Source organism: Netta rufina (assembly GCF_964035555.1).
Source record: "Netta rufina genome assembly, chromosome: 3".
In the NCBI taxonomy this organism is placed as follows: Eukaryota; Metazoa; Chordata; class Aves; order Anseriformes; family Anatidae; genus Netta; species Netta rufina.
This window is the reverse complement of record NC_140125.1, coordinates 106,672,000-106,686,641: the sequence shown is the minus strand read 5'-3', so window position 1 is coordinate 106,686,641 and position 14,642 is coordinate 106,672,000.

Below are 14,642 nucleotides of genomic sequence, written 5' to 3'. Positions count from 1 at the left end.
CATTCACATATTTGTGTAAGTAGGGATGTTTATGCGTATATTTTGGTGGCTGTTAGTTACACTGGCCTTTTATGACCCTTAATGGTGCCTTTTATTCACATGAAATAAACCCAAGGTTGTGCCTGATCTCAGATGAGAGTAAATGCTTTATTTTGTGTGAGAGTGGAAAAGGAGTGACACATCACTTATCATTCACCGTGCAGACTTTGTATTCATTAGAAGAGCCACAATCAATAAGAACCAAAGGCAATTTTTCCCTAAAGATAATTATGCCTAGCATCACTAGAGTGCTTAGGAGTCTGATAGGCTTTCATTTATTGACACAAATCACCTTTGAAAGTTTACAACTTCTTAATAAGAATTTGGCTGTACCTAAGGAGTGCTATAAAATGCTTCTGTTTTGTTTTGTCCTACAAAATTACACAGGTCTTCTTGGGGTTACTTTCAAACTCTGTAAGTTGCGTTAAGTTTCAAATGAGAAACTTATTTGCAGAACAACTGAAAATGTCAAACTGACTGCCACTTGTCACAAATTATAGAGCAATCTCTTCTACTTTTTTTTTTTTTTTTTTTTTTTTTTTAGGGGGTTCGTATTTTAAAGAGAAACTTTGGAAGCCATTTGTTTCTTATATAGAACATGTTCTTTAACAAGAAAAATAGAATTCAAACTGTTGGTTTTGACTTGCCATTTCACATTAGAAAACTCTTCCCTTAACTTTATGCATATCATTCATAGCATTACTGAGGTTATAAAAAAACTCATCTAAGAGATTCTGGACTCTCATATCCAACAACATACTCCCCTAACAGAAGCCGTTAAATATAGACATAGACAATAGGTCTAAAACATAAGTTAGATGACAATTTCTGTAAAACTATATAGTCACCTCAAATTACAGACATTTGTAATACAAAATAAATGAAACATTGCTTCAAAACATTGTGTCTACCAAATATTCACAAGGCAAAGATGATCAGGGCATAAGTGAAATTCCATCCCCAAATCTCTCTGTTCTGTGCCTGTGCTTGTAACATCTCCTGTCAGGGGCTAATCTCACGTGACAGGCCTGATCCAAAGCTATTTGAAGTCACTGGAATGTCTCTTCCTGACTTCAGGGAGCTTTGCATCCAGCCCATATAAACTTCAAGAACAATACATTTCATAGAAGGTTGTCTTAAGAGAACAATAGCTAATTATTGTTTAAGTGGAAAAGAATATTAGCTTCAAATGAAATTTACCTGCTGTGGTAGGTTCTTACTGTTAGATGTTTTGTTATTGTTTTTTTATGCGCATACCACAGATAAACCTTTCCAAAGTGAGAACATTCCATTTCCTAAATAGAAGCCAAAGAAAATCAACAGTAGTCAAATACCCCATCCCACCCCATCCCCCGACAGGAGTAAAGCAATTTTGTATGTAGTAAGTTTAGTTTTTCTCAAGAAGTAAAAGATCACTTTCAAGGCCTCAAATTAAAGGTTTTCTTAGATGTATGCACATCAAGGACAAGACAGAACATGAGGTTTAAAAAATATACTAGGCATTCCTCTAGCTACTAAACCAAAAGATAGATTTAATAAACAGACAAAACAAACAAAAAAATGTGTAAGCAAGCAGCAGGCTGACAGGAAAATAAGTTATTTTGGGTTAGTGTTTTTGTTTTCCTTTTTTTTTTTTTTTTTTTAATAAAACCCCTGATTTTCTAGTGAATGAAGTCAATTTCAAAGCTATGGCTGACAACGACACCACACAAGGACCAAAGTCAGGCTGCTGTTTATTGTTTAAAAGAAATAATGGAACTGTAAACCCTGAAATGGTAATTAACATAATTGTGAAAACTAGTAAAATAAAAGCCCTATTGTAAAGTTTGTGGCTCTCTTCTCTAAGAAAAAAAAAAAAACAGAAAATGATTTAGTAGTACACAACCCAATACTGATCCCATGTACTCTTGTGCCAGGAAATTTATGCTGATGAAAATTCAAATCCAAATCATGTCCACAACCACCAAGTTCCCTAAGGCAGCAGACAATGGTGCTTCTAACTTCCTCACTCACACCACAGATCGACCAACTCACTAGAACTATTTTGGTTACTTAGAGTGGAGGTAAACAGAAACTTCCAGTTAGGCATAAGAATAACAGAATGTCCACCTTTGGAGATTGATTTCAGTGTTTCATAGTGGAAAAAAAAAATAATTAAATCCTTAAGAATCTTATTCATAAGACATACAAGACTGTTAATTTTGTTTATGGTTGTTAAACACGTTGAGCCGACTAATACTGACATTACTTGTTAATCATTTTCAGAAGGGTCTATGAGTTATTAGATCAAAACCGAGGTAGCTCATACCTCAAAAAGCAAAGTAAATGAGACAAAGCAAAGGGGAAAAAGCAAGCAACATTTTCTCCAATATATACATGATAGCATTTCTGCCTCTTTCATCTGTGCATCCAGAACCAGCAACTAAAAATAAACAGTTTACTTTATAAAGACATCTATCCAAATTGCTTTTTACTCTATGGGGATGGATCAAACATAATTATAAATTTCATTTCAGGCCAGTAAGAAATTATAGGTTTGTGTATGTGTGTGTGTGTTTTTCTAGATGAAAAAAAAAAAAAAAAAAGACAATTTCTCAGGTCAAACACCATACCTTGCCTTGGTATCACAAGTATTTTGTTACAATAATACAACAACAGCACATTCTGTTTGACCCAACAATACACATTTCATTTAGGTGTGTTTTTTTTTTTTTTTCATTTGTTTCTCCTTGTTGCTATTAAGTGCATTTCTGAAATGAAATACAGTCCTAAAGTAAAAAATCAAACTTTCACATAAAAAGTCAAAACAATATGCAGGCTTAAGCTTTGCATTTAATTTACATCTTTTCTTCTGACATGCACAAATTAATGAAATATTTTGTTCACTCCCAGACTACATTTTGGGTAAATAAACTATCCATTCATATATTTTGTTAAGCCTTATTTAGCCATATATTTCAGGTAACAGACTATTTGCTCTCATGGCTCTCCTACCATATTTTCTCCTCTTCCTACACAGGCAGTTGGGACACAAACTACCCACTGCTAAATATTGCTAGCTGGTATCCTGATCCCCTCGGATCTGATCTGTGCCCCTGTTACTCTATTCTTGTTGCTCACTGCTACTGCTAACACTTTCTTAGCCTTCTGGGGACCTGGGCTTCCAGTTGCACCCCCCCGCTGCCTCTCAGCATTCCCAGGTGCTGATAATCTTTTCTCTGTATTGTTGCTGTTCCTTCTCTTTATTTCAGCAGATGCTACAGTTTTGCAAGTTGCATGGATCTTACCTCTGAGACCCTCTTTGTTGCTCTGTCTGTGACCACGTTGGAAGCAGGCAGTGATGGATATTAGGGAAGCATGAGCCTCCCCTGGCTGTTTAGCAGCGTGGTCTGCAAAGAAAGATAGAGATGCTGCTCTCTCCTCCTCCCCCCTCGCTGTCCCAGCTTCCTCCTCCCTCCTCCCTCCTTTCCATCCACAAACTCTACTTCTGTCTGTGCTTCAACACAATACGCTACCTCTCAGCACCAGCTACCTAAGGTCAAGAATACAAACCCTTCGCCCTCCCCCCTGCCTTTTCCTCTCCAGCCTCATGCATCCTCACCCCTGCTTCCCACTGAATATGGTATCTTCCCAACTAGACGTGCCTTATTTGGCTCCAGGGTCTAAAGCGCAGACAATTTCAGCAGCCCTAGGGGAAAAAAAAAATAGTTATAAAACAGAAGATGCACTGGAAAGACCAGGGATATGAAGGGAAAGAGGAAATCTCCTGGAAAAACTGGAAACTTTGGGGGTTTATTTGTGTGTGAAAGAAATCTAGTCACAGTAGCCAAAGCCTGCTACTTGGAGACTAGTTTTTAAAAATCTATACAGATTAAAGAAGAGTGCCTTGGATTGCTAGTTATCTCCCAAATCCAGTTAATGCACTGTTCAAGCTCTTTGTTTCCCTATCTTTATTATAAACAGCTTTTTAAAAGAAGCTTCCAAACTTTTCCCCTGCAAAGCCAGACTTAAATACCAGTATAATCTGATGATGCAATAGCCAGCAATGGTGAAAGTGACCAGTAGCATTCTTTAAAGATTATGAGCTATGAAATAATCGCCTTTAATCGCATGGTAAGCACAGTAATAAGCTCTGACTTTTCTGCTTGGATGAAATGTATTCAAGTGGTCTTTTTTCACTTTCAGTAGTTATGAAGACTGGAAGCACCTTTGGGAAACCAGTCAAAACTTCACCTAAAATTCCAGCTAGCCAACATTTCTTCTTAAGGACCTAATCTTAGACACCTAAAAAAACAGTCCTTGAAAAGTGTTTATGTTGTTACAGAGACTATGAAGGGAGGTAGATGATGCTGAAAACTTCTAAAAGATCTTGCCTAAGGTTAAAGTTAAAAAGTTACATGGACAGGATCTCCCTCTGGAGGCCTTGAGAGGCACCTGACTTGCTCTAGTGATGTGAGAGGATGCATTAGGCACTTCAAGAGGTCTATTTTACTGGATACCATTTAAAAAAAAAAAAAACAAAAAAAAAAAAAACAAAAAAAACCAGCACACTAACTGCTGCATGACTAAGGCCAGATACAATGAAGGTGTAGTAACTAGAAGTTATCTTGAAGATTTAGCTTTCTTAGCCCATGTTTCTTCAATGTTGGTGGCCTCATATGGCAAACAGCAGGCATGATCCATCAGTGGTCAGAAGAAAGTGGTCCATGGGGCAGAGAAACAACTGCTTGCATTCCCTGGATCATTTCACAGATAAAAGAAAGAGACTTTCTGAGGAGACTCTGTGCACAACACCAACATCCACCATACCAAAACAATCTACTGATCAACCTTAGTAAAGGTCTTGATCAATGTGAGAAGAATCAGAACGTAGCCTTCATCTTCATTCAGTGCTAGGACAAGCTAAGTAACGAGTGCAACCAATACAGATTTGATCCACTTTGAGAATGATAACATAATGACTGAAGTGCAGGTAATTAAGGAACTGGTCTAGTTACTCCTTCATAATCATCTCAGAGCTCACAACCTGGTTAAGTCTTTAATTTAATAGCAGATAAAGTTAAAAAGAAAAAGGGGAAAAAAATGAAGAGAGAGAATCAAATGTCGCATCTTATATTTTCGTGCTATGAGGATCTCTATGAATCAGCTAAATGCTTTTTTATGGGGCATTCTGGAGGTGTCACACATCAGCACAATGTCGGAAAGTCAGAACTTTTTCCTGATGGTCAGCAAAGGAAACTTCTGAATGAAACAGGTCATTTGGAAGTAACAGATCACCAGGGCCAGAGATTTTTTACCCAAATATGAAGCTGTTGGACTACTATCTATAGGGCTAAGGCGTGTGACCTATAGCTTAAACCAACTTCGGCACCAGAGGAATGGTAAATATTAGTGGGATACCAATGCCTAACTGAGGGACTGTGACTCTCGGTATAGTCTCCAATGATATGGAGAAGGAGGTGAATAATGTTGTGAAAGAGCTTGATAGATTGTACAGCACAGAATAGTGAAATGTCAGAATATTGTTTAAGATGCCCAAAATCAGACTGCAAAATGTTGCAGGTATATCTCCTAATAATGGATGATTTAAAAGGCAGATTCAATTAAGTACTAATAAATGAAAACTAATGGATGTGCAATAAAAGATCTGCCCTATAGCTCTAGCAAGCCACAGGAGCGCTCCGGGAAGGAACAAGTCAGAGGCATGATGCTGACAGCACAAATAGCCTGCTGAGGTCTGGAGATCAGTGAAACAGCAAAGGCAGTTGGCCTTTGGCACCTGTCTAGGGAGAGGGGGAGGAAAGGATGGCACGAGGCTGTTCAGGCTGAAGGCAGCAGCTACCAGTGCTGATCAGGGAACTAAAGAAATGTCCAGCTCTTCAGAGTCCAGGAGCATAGCAAAGGCATGCTAGTGGCACAGAGTGCAATCCTTTGCCCTCACAGCTAATAGCTTTCACTTTCAGTGACTTTGCCAGAGTGTCAGCAAACAGCAGCAGCCACAGAACCAGGCAGTCCCAAAGGGGTTGCTCCCCAGGGCAGTGGTCATGGCACCACGCCTGCCAGAGTTCAAGAAGCATTTGGACAATGCTCACAGAAACATGGTTTGATTTTAAGGTGGCCCTGGGTGAAGCCATGAGTTGGACTCAATGATCCTTGTGGGTCCTTCCAACTCAGGATACTCTATGGTTCTAAGAAAGATTTTTTCTCCTTGCTATCTGCTTTTGTCCAAGTTCAGTGAAGTAGCTCAGCAGAGAGAATGGAAAGATGTTGCTGTCAAAGCCGCCCTTCACAACACCACTTTTTGATGCTCTTTCCGCTCTGCTTTTGCTACAGCTGGTAATGGTATGTGCATAATAGACACTTACCTACTTAGCAAAGAGGTCTTTGAGAACTGCAGACAGTTTTCTGAAAACATCAGCTAAATGTTCAGCAGTTGTCAAAAAGGCACGTACAGTGCCTTTTCTGTGAAGAACAGAGAATAAAAAAGAAAATACCAGCTTGACATTGCATTAGTCTACACCTGCAGACTTCTTGTATAATGCATGACTATCTGGTCATCGAATCACAGGATGATTCACGTTGGAAGGGACAACAGGAGGTCTCTAGTCCAGTCACACAGTCAAAAAGGGTCAGCTATGAGATGAGACGAGGTTGCTCTGAGCTTTATCCAGTTGTCTTGGAAACCTCCAAGGAGAGAGACTACACAACCCCTTTGGGCAGCCTGTTTCACTGCTTTACTGTCCTCGTGTTAGGGGGAAAGAAAAAAAAAAATCCATTTTTACCTTCCTTTTTTTTTCCTTTCAAATGGCACTTCTCTTCCTTTCAAATGTCATGCCATTTGAGAAAGTCTATGACAGAACAGAAAAGCAATGTAGAAGATTGAATCTAAGAGCAGTCAAAACTATCGGCGGGTTCAGAAATGAGTTTGATACATGAAGACCCGTCCACAAGTTCTGATGAAGGAAATCTGCAGTACATGAATTCTTCAAATTGTTCATTGCAAGGAACAATGCTATGCTTCTGTTTCTTAAACTCTTTCTGAAACTGGATGTTCTTACTGACCATTGTCATGGACAGAATATAAACAACATACTTCGGTACCACATTTTCTTAGAAAGCAAAGATTTCTGGGAAATTTCCTGTGTGTATATCTAAAAAGAAGCAGATTAGTTTTGCAAAGACGCTAAATGTTTTAAAGCAATACACTGCATAACATTCAAAGACACAATCATAGTATTTTTTTATTATACACCTTGATATAGCCATAATATGAAGTCTTTAAATATCTGTCCTTTTCATCAACCATGTTTAGCACAAGTCTTGTACTAAAGACACTCTTAACAATCTCCATTGCTTCTTCACAGAACATTTTAAAATTACATGCCATTGCAAAGACATAATAAAAGGCATTGGTGTGATCCCAGATCAAAAGTATTCTAGTTCTCTGTGGAGTTAAATTAGCAAATAAACAGTGTTTTCCCTCAAGTCTGCCTGTTTCTTTCAACTTCCAGTGACAGGCCACCAAAACAAGTTCTTAGCTTCATTAGAACAGCTAGGTTATGAACTCCAAAAGCAAAAGACAGCGACTGCCTGTCCAACTTAAACAGCAGAATCATGTTTTTGGCAGAAATGCAGGTTTCTGAGCAAAGCCTACAGACCTGTGGAAAAGCCCAGGGGTTGTCATGGCAGCCATGAAATCCCGAGCTAGTCCAGAAGCCTCATTCTCTGTATGATCAGAGTTACTGCCTGCATTACACATCCAAAACCAACCAGGACCTGGATCGCTCCACCTAAGGCATCAATAGAGGATTCCAGTAGAGGATTTCAATTCAGCTGTAACCACTAGGCCTCTATGTTCTCCTGTTTTATGGAAAACATACAGAAGTTTTTTTCTAAAAGTTTACAGAAACATTATCATTAAAATGTTCAAACAAAAGGGAAGTCTGCCTTCAAAAATCCACTTTCTGATAGAAGTCAATATGTATTTTGTATTATTGATCATAAGACATCATTTTAGCTGCCCGTTAACTATTTTTTAATTTGGGTCTTCAGTCTTCTTAAGCCTCTCAATAAAATAGCAGGAAAATTCTCTATCACGTATGTTACAAGCATGACCCGAAGTAATACTTAAATAAGCACTATCATTTAAAAGGAAAAATGCTAAATATTCAATATATTCTTGACAGACAAAGCAAGAATAGCTGAGGATATGATTCTGTCAATAGTGAGATATTTAGGTAGCTGCAAGAATGAGGAAATAATCAAATCACACATAATTTAATTGTCTATTGGAAATAATAATAATAATGTGTATTCTGATTGTAGCACTGGACATATTCCCAAACTATAAATGACACTAATCATCAGATTCTTAGTAATGAATGAAGTTAACCCTCATTTAATCACCACCTTCTTAATTATAACAAAACTCTGTTGACATCTGTTGAAATCTGTTGAAAACCTACGAATTAAGCCATCTTTGACACCTCTACAAAAACCACGTATGACACTTCACAACTGTTTATTTAAAACATTCTAGTCATTATCAGAGAACAGAAACCATTTTTTTCCACTTTTTATTTCTAGGTGTTGAATGAAATTCTTAACTTGTCACTTCAAAATCAATGCTTTTAATCATATTAATTCTAGGTGTTCAGTGTATAGTCTACAGAGTAAATCCACCCTACAGAACGATTAATTTGGCTGATAGTTTTTTCCCCTTTTGCTAGGATAGAGTTTTCCCTGCTATGCATCTGGAATAGTACTCATAACCAAAAATAAGTTACGTCCTAGTGCTGGATGGATACACATCCAACTGATTGTTTAAAAACAAAACAAAACAGCAACAGTCACCAGAATATTTCAGTGTGACACTACGAAAATTAACTATTATATGGTATGCTTATTACATGACCAAAATACAGAAATCTCCATGCATGTGACTGAAGGTAACCAAAACAAAGCACATGACTGCACTTTAGCTAGGTAACATGCCGGTCTGATTTTTCCTGGCAAAAGGTCATTAAAATATGGTTATAAATAAATGTGTCTAAGATAATGGGTGTCTCATCTCAGGCGGAATGATGGCAACAACTGACAAAAAGTGCTCTAGTTGTTCCAGAGCCCAGTTCAAATACATGGTGTCATACTACAAAAGTCAATGCAAACTTGTAAAGAGAGATACCATCTTTGTTATGTCAAGAAATGTAGTTGGAAAAACAGAAAGATTGTTCTGGAAAAATGAGAGGAATAGGATTATGGTAATTTGATTTGGTGCAATCAGGAAAATACATCTCCACTTCTTTTTTGGCTTTGCTAGAATCTATGTTTAGATAAATGTGATATTCACATACAAATTATTTATTAGATTTTCAATCAAAAGCACCTCAGGTTCCTCAGCATTGTAGGTAAAATTGAATTTCATCATTCCACTGGCAGCAATTATTTTGTTCTATCAGTGGTGATGGCTGCTTTCTATTTTGCAAAGGGTGGCAAAGGGAGGGGAGGGAAGGATAAGAAGATGGGTAAAAAAAGTCTACTTAACTTTAAGAATGAAGGTGATCCAACCTTGCTGGAGTGCTGGGACCTCTTCCTGAGGAGTTTTACTCCACGATGGCTGAATACGGCAGCACTGGGTCTGGCCAAGCACAACATGGATGGCTAGAAAAGAGACACCTCCAAGATGGAAACGACTCCCTGAGTTTTCCCAGCTTTTCCATCCACCTCCTGCAGTATGCCTCCCAGTGGCATGAAACCACTTTCCCAGACTCTCTTTCTCCTCTATCCTTCCCTCAGCACAGAACAGGTCCCCCAACATTTCTCTTTCATTTTATGTCCTCGCTGCTAACAGCAGTGAGAGAAACGGGAAGAAAGGATGGCAGCAGCCAACTGAAACACTTCCCTCTGTTAGGCTAGAATTAATTTTATCCACCTAGAGAAAACTGTGCTGTCAGTGAATGTGCTGTATCATAAGCTTCCTTGCACACATAAGATCTCTAATTACTATAATTTCAAGTAGGTGCTATAAAACATTTTTTCAATATTATTAAATAAAATTAATAAAGACATTAACTGGAGTTACGCCTTCATCAACCTTTTTCTCATCACGTTTTAACCACAACGGGACAATCCTCATCTAAAGTTAAATAATAATAATAATTTCAAACAGATAATATAAAAATTACCATAATTTGACATTCAAGATATAAAGGCAACCATCTTATAAGGACATGCTTCATTTTCAAGCTGACAAAATGAAATACATCGGGCGATTTTGGAACTATTTTCACTAATCAATAAAAATAATTAGAACTTTTTATTATTCATCCTTCAAAATCACATTATGACTAATTATAGCTTTCTGCTGCATTATAAAAATTATTAGTTGAATAGCTAGATGGAAAGCAAACATTCAGTATTACTTTTTATTAATTTGTAAACAGAGGTGTCTCCCAAAGTTAACATTATGAATTGCATATAACTTCTTGTCAAAATTCAGACACTTGTCATAATTTCAAATAGAGCTTAACCACTTCTTGGAAAGAATCAAGCAGAAAAGATATTGTTTCCCCCTCAACCTGCAAGTCACTCTCAGAAACTTCTTGATATTTCCACATTTTTAGTCATCAGAATTTACAACCTGCTTTTTCAAACAAGCCTTTAACCAGTTTTGCATGCAACAGAAAAGCAATCATAATACTGGCCAATCCCATTTTTTTTTCTCTCTCGAGGTATCATTTTCATATGGAGGAATTTTGGAAAGTGCGGCTATATGAATCATTTTTAAAATTCTTGTCAAGTTTTCTACATTAATTAGCATGGGACATTCTTTAGAATGCTTCTGTCATTTGCATCATATCTGCTCCATCAGCTTCAATATACTAGAATTATTTAAATGCTACAAGATAGTGCCCCATGGGAAAAAAATAAATAAATAAAAAGGTCTTCTGCATAAAATTCCATGAGCTTGTGAGCAAGTATTGCTGCCTTGACAGATTCATGGAATCACAGGATAACTGAGGTTGGCAAGGACCACTTGAGGTCATCTAGTCCAACACCCACGCTCAATGCACAGTCAGGTAGAACAGGCTGCCCAGGACCATGACCAGTTGAGTTTTGGATATCTCCACTGATGGTGACTCCACAATCTTTCTGGGCAACCTGTTCCTGTGTCTCAACACTCTCATAGGAAAAAAAAAAAAAAAAAGTGTTTTTTCGTGTTCAGATGAAATTGCATGTGTTTTAGCTTGTGCCTTCTACCTCTTATGCTGTCAGTGGGCTCTACGGAGAAGAAACAGGCTCCCTCTTATCAGGTACTTACACTCATTGCTAAGTCCATGCCTGTGAGCCTCCTCTTCTCCAGGCTGATGAGTCCCAGCGCTCAGCCTGTCCTCTTGGGAGACGTTCCAGGGCCTTTCTGGCCCTGAGCTGGCTTGTTCCAGTATATCCCTATTTTTCTTTTATTGAGGAACCCAGAACTGGACACAGGTGATGTGGCCTCACCACTGCTGAGTGGAGAGAAGAATTAGTCTAATTTAATTCCTCTATTCCTTTTAGAAAATGCAAAACTTTTATTTTAAGGTGATATATTTGGGGGGGGGGGGGGGGGGGGGGCATTATTTGATGGTCATTTTAAATGTTTCTGTAACAGTAACATCACAGTCACAAATAAGGTTGGGATATTACCTTTCAAACTAAATATAAACATCATGAGGAAGCATAAAAGATTTGGTCATTAGCATTAAAGCAGATGGGGAAATGAAGCAGTTTAGTTGCTAGTGAGCAAAGGAACTGAGAATCTTCACCCCTTTTTGGTATCATAGAGCTCCTCATCTAAGTTTAACATAAATTAAGCCGTCTTTCATGTCCTATCCCACAGTTTTAAGGTGCTCCTTCAACAATCTTCTCTGCAACTCAAAAGATACAAACAAATGTAATAATGCCTTTTTGCCACAGAATATTCTGTTCATAAACTGTTTAACAGGGAAGAACATTTCCAGCAAGCTCTTGTAATACCTCTGCCGAGACATCCTCAGGTTCTTTTAGATGGGAGATGGATTTCTTCCAAGTTTCAAAACCTTACCAAGAAGACAATAGCCACTGCACTTTTTCATTAAAATCCACCAGCGTTCATATGTGGCAAGTGCTTGCTGTTTACATAACCCTAATGTAAATGGGTATCCAAATGTACCCCTCAAGTTACTTTTTCCTTCCGTGTAATTCTTCTCTAGGCAACAGGTTAAAAAAGTAAGGCTTCAGTTTATATCATGAGCTGAAACCTGTGTTTCTACCATGATACCATATCCATGACTTTTAATTTTATTTCAAGTGTGCAATTCAGTACCTCACAAAAAAATCTGCTTAAGTTCTGTTAAGATCTGATTAACTGACTCAATCTTCCTCGTACTCATGTGACAAAGTAAAGAAAGAAAAGATTTGCTTTCTAAATTAATGGATGAGTATTCACTATGTATCCAGCAACAATTTTTTTTTCAGTCAGATTAAGCTGAGCACATCAAGAAAGACTGTACTATCACCAGAAACACATTTAAATCATTAAATTTTACAGCATCAAAAATTACTCGGAAGTGTTCCACATCTTTACTCTATATGCGTAGTTGTTATGTAGTGATGAGGATCTTAATAGGATTTGAGGGAGACTGGGAAGTTTATACAAATGGACATAAAGATATACAAAAACATTCAGCTTAAACAGATACATCTATCATCTGTCTTTCATGATGTTGCACTTTTTCACCTTTTCAGGAAGATATTAGCTCTGGCTCATCTTTTTAACAGTACATATTCACCTTCTGGAAGACCCAGTTGCAAGATTATTGTCATTAAAGGGAACATGGCATTTGAGACAAAATTGTATAGCTTTTTGTATAGCAAATTGTATAGCAGAATAAGGCCTTCGCTTTAACTGTTGGAACTACTATATACATAAATAAAATAAATACATATCAAATATGTATATAAAGGTATCCATCAGATGACATAATTTCCAAATTTATGATTACATATATAGGCTATTAAATATCAATTGAACATTAGTGCAACAACAACAACAACAACAACAACAAAATGAAGAAAGTGAACATAGTGGCATTCAAAACAAATTTTAAAATATTACAGTGGTAATAGAAAAATCCTGTTTTGCATGAGATCTAAAACTTGCAGCCTTACAGCCCTGCATGAGGATCACCAGTAAAAATTTTACGAAGTAGACTAATTTCAGCTGCTCAAAATAAAAGCACAACCTACACACCTAAGTAGCACAAAGTAAAATATGAGATTTATTTTATGAATATAATTGGCATTAAATTACACGAGTTAAGTGCTTTTAAGCAAATTTTATTTTCACATTCAAATACAGTCCCTCAAGAAATGTAATGAAACTACTGTTGTAGGATGTATTCATTTTAAAAGTTCCGATTTAGTAAATGGAATTATTGCCCTCTGGTGGCAGATCGAAAATCAATTCAATCAATGAAAACACGATTTCAGATAAATAAATAAATCTTTCATTTTAAGCATCATTACTAGTGTGATTAATGCTTAGAGATATTAAAAAACAAGCTGCACAGTCATTTTTACATAGAATAAGATAACAGTAAATGGGGTAAAATTTACATTTTCACTTGCAAGAGCATAAAGAATTAGTGTGGGAAACATTTTAAGTCAGCTTTACAAAATGTAAATAGAAACACAGTAGAATCAAAATCTGATCAATTGAAAGCCACTGCCTAAATTCCTAAGTCAGTGTACTGCATTTTCTTCAAAATCTCATTTTTGCTTTAAAAAAAGGATTAAGCAATATACTTTTAATGTAAATGCAGAAAAACCTTCCTGAATCTGAAGCCACATGGGGCTTTTCTTTGCTCTATTTCCACCAGCCAGGGATTGAGGAGCATAGGAACAACAGAATTTCATCTTATGACTGGCTAGAACAACAGCATTGTTAAATGCTGATGCTGTGTTTTCTGTGTGGGTTAATACAGAAATTCATATACCTAAATGCTCAAATTCTGAGCAGTTAGCCTCCCTGCTAATATCTGAACACCCAACAATTATCAAAATCCTAGTCAATGGTTTTTATACTGCATGGTACATTCCTTGCATCACCCTAAACTGAAATGACACAAGACATCTGCTCCAAACCATTTTTCCGTTCCATCTGAAAATCGCCTCATAACAGGGGGATTACAATGGTAAGGTATGTGTCCAGTTAACAATACAACAAAGGAGGAAAAAATGTTTATTCCTCATTAGACTACACCTGTCACCATCAAGGAGTTAGGAAGCATTATGTTGCTCATGTAAAAATGAGTGTTTTTACATTTCAGTGATGTGTTGTTGCTTCCATGACAGGAAAACCTTTTGCCTTTGTACCAGTCTAAGCTCTCCTTGCAATACTTACAAGAAGTGTTTGCATGTCTTTAACTGCACAACTTATATCTTCTGTTAAATAGACATCCTATTCCACGTTTGAGGAGCTATACTTGCCAGTGTATACATTTTTCACCACTTTTTTCTTATAAATTGATTGGAGCATGAGAACAACCCACCTTGGTTCTACACACATTTACAAAGACAATTAT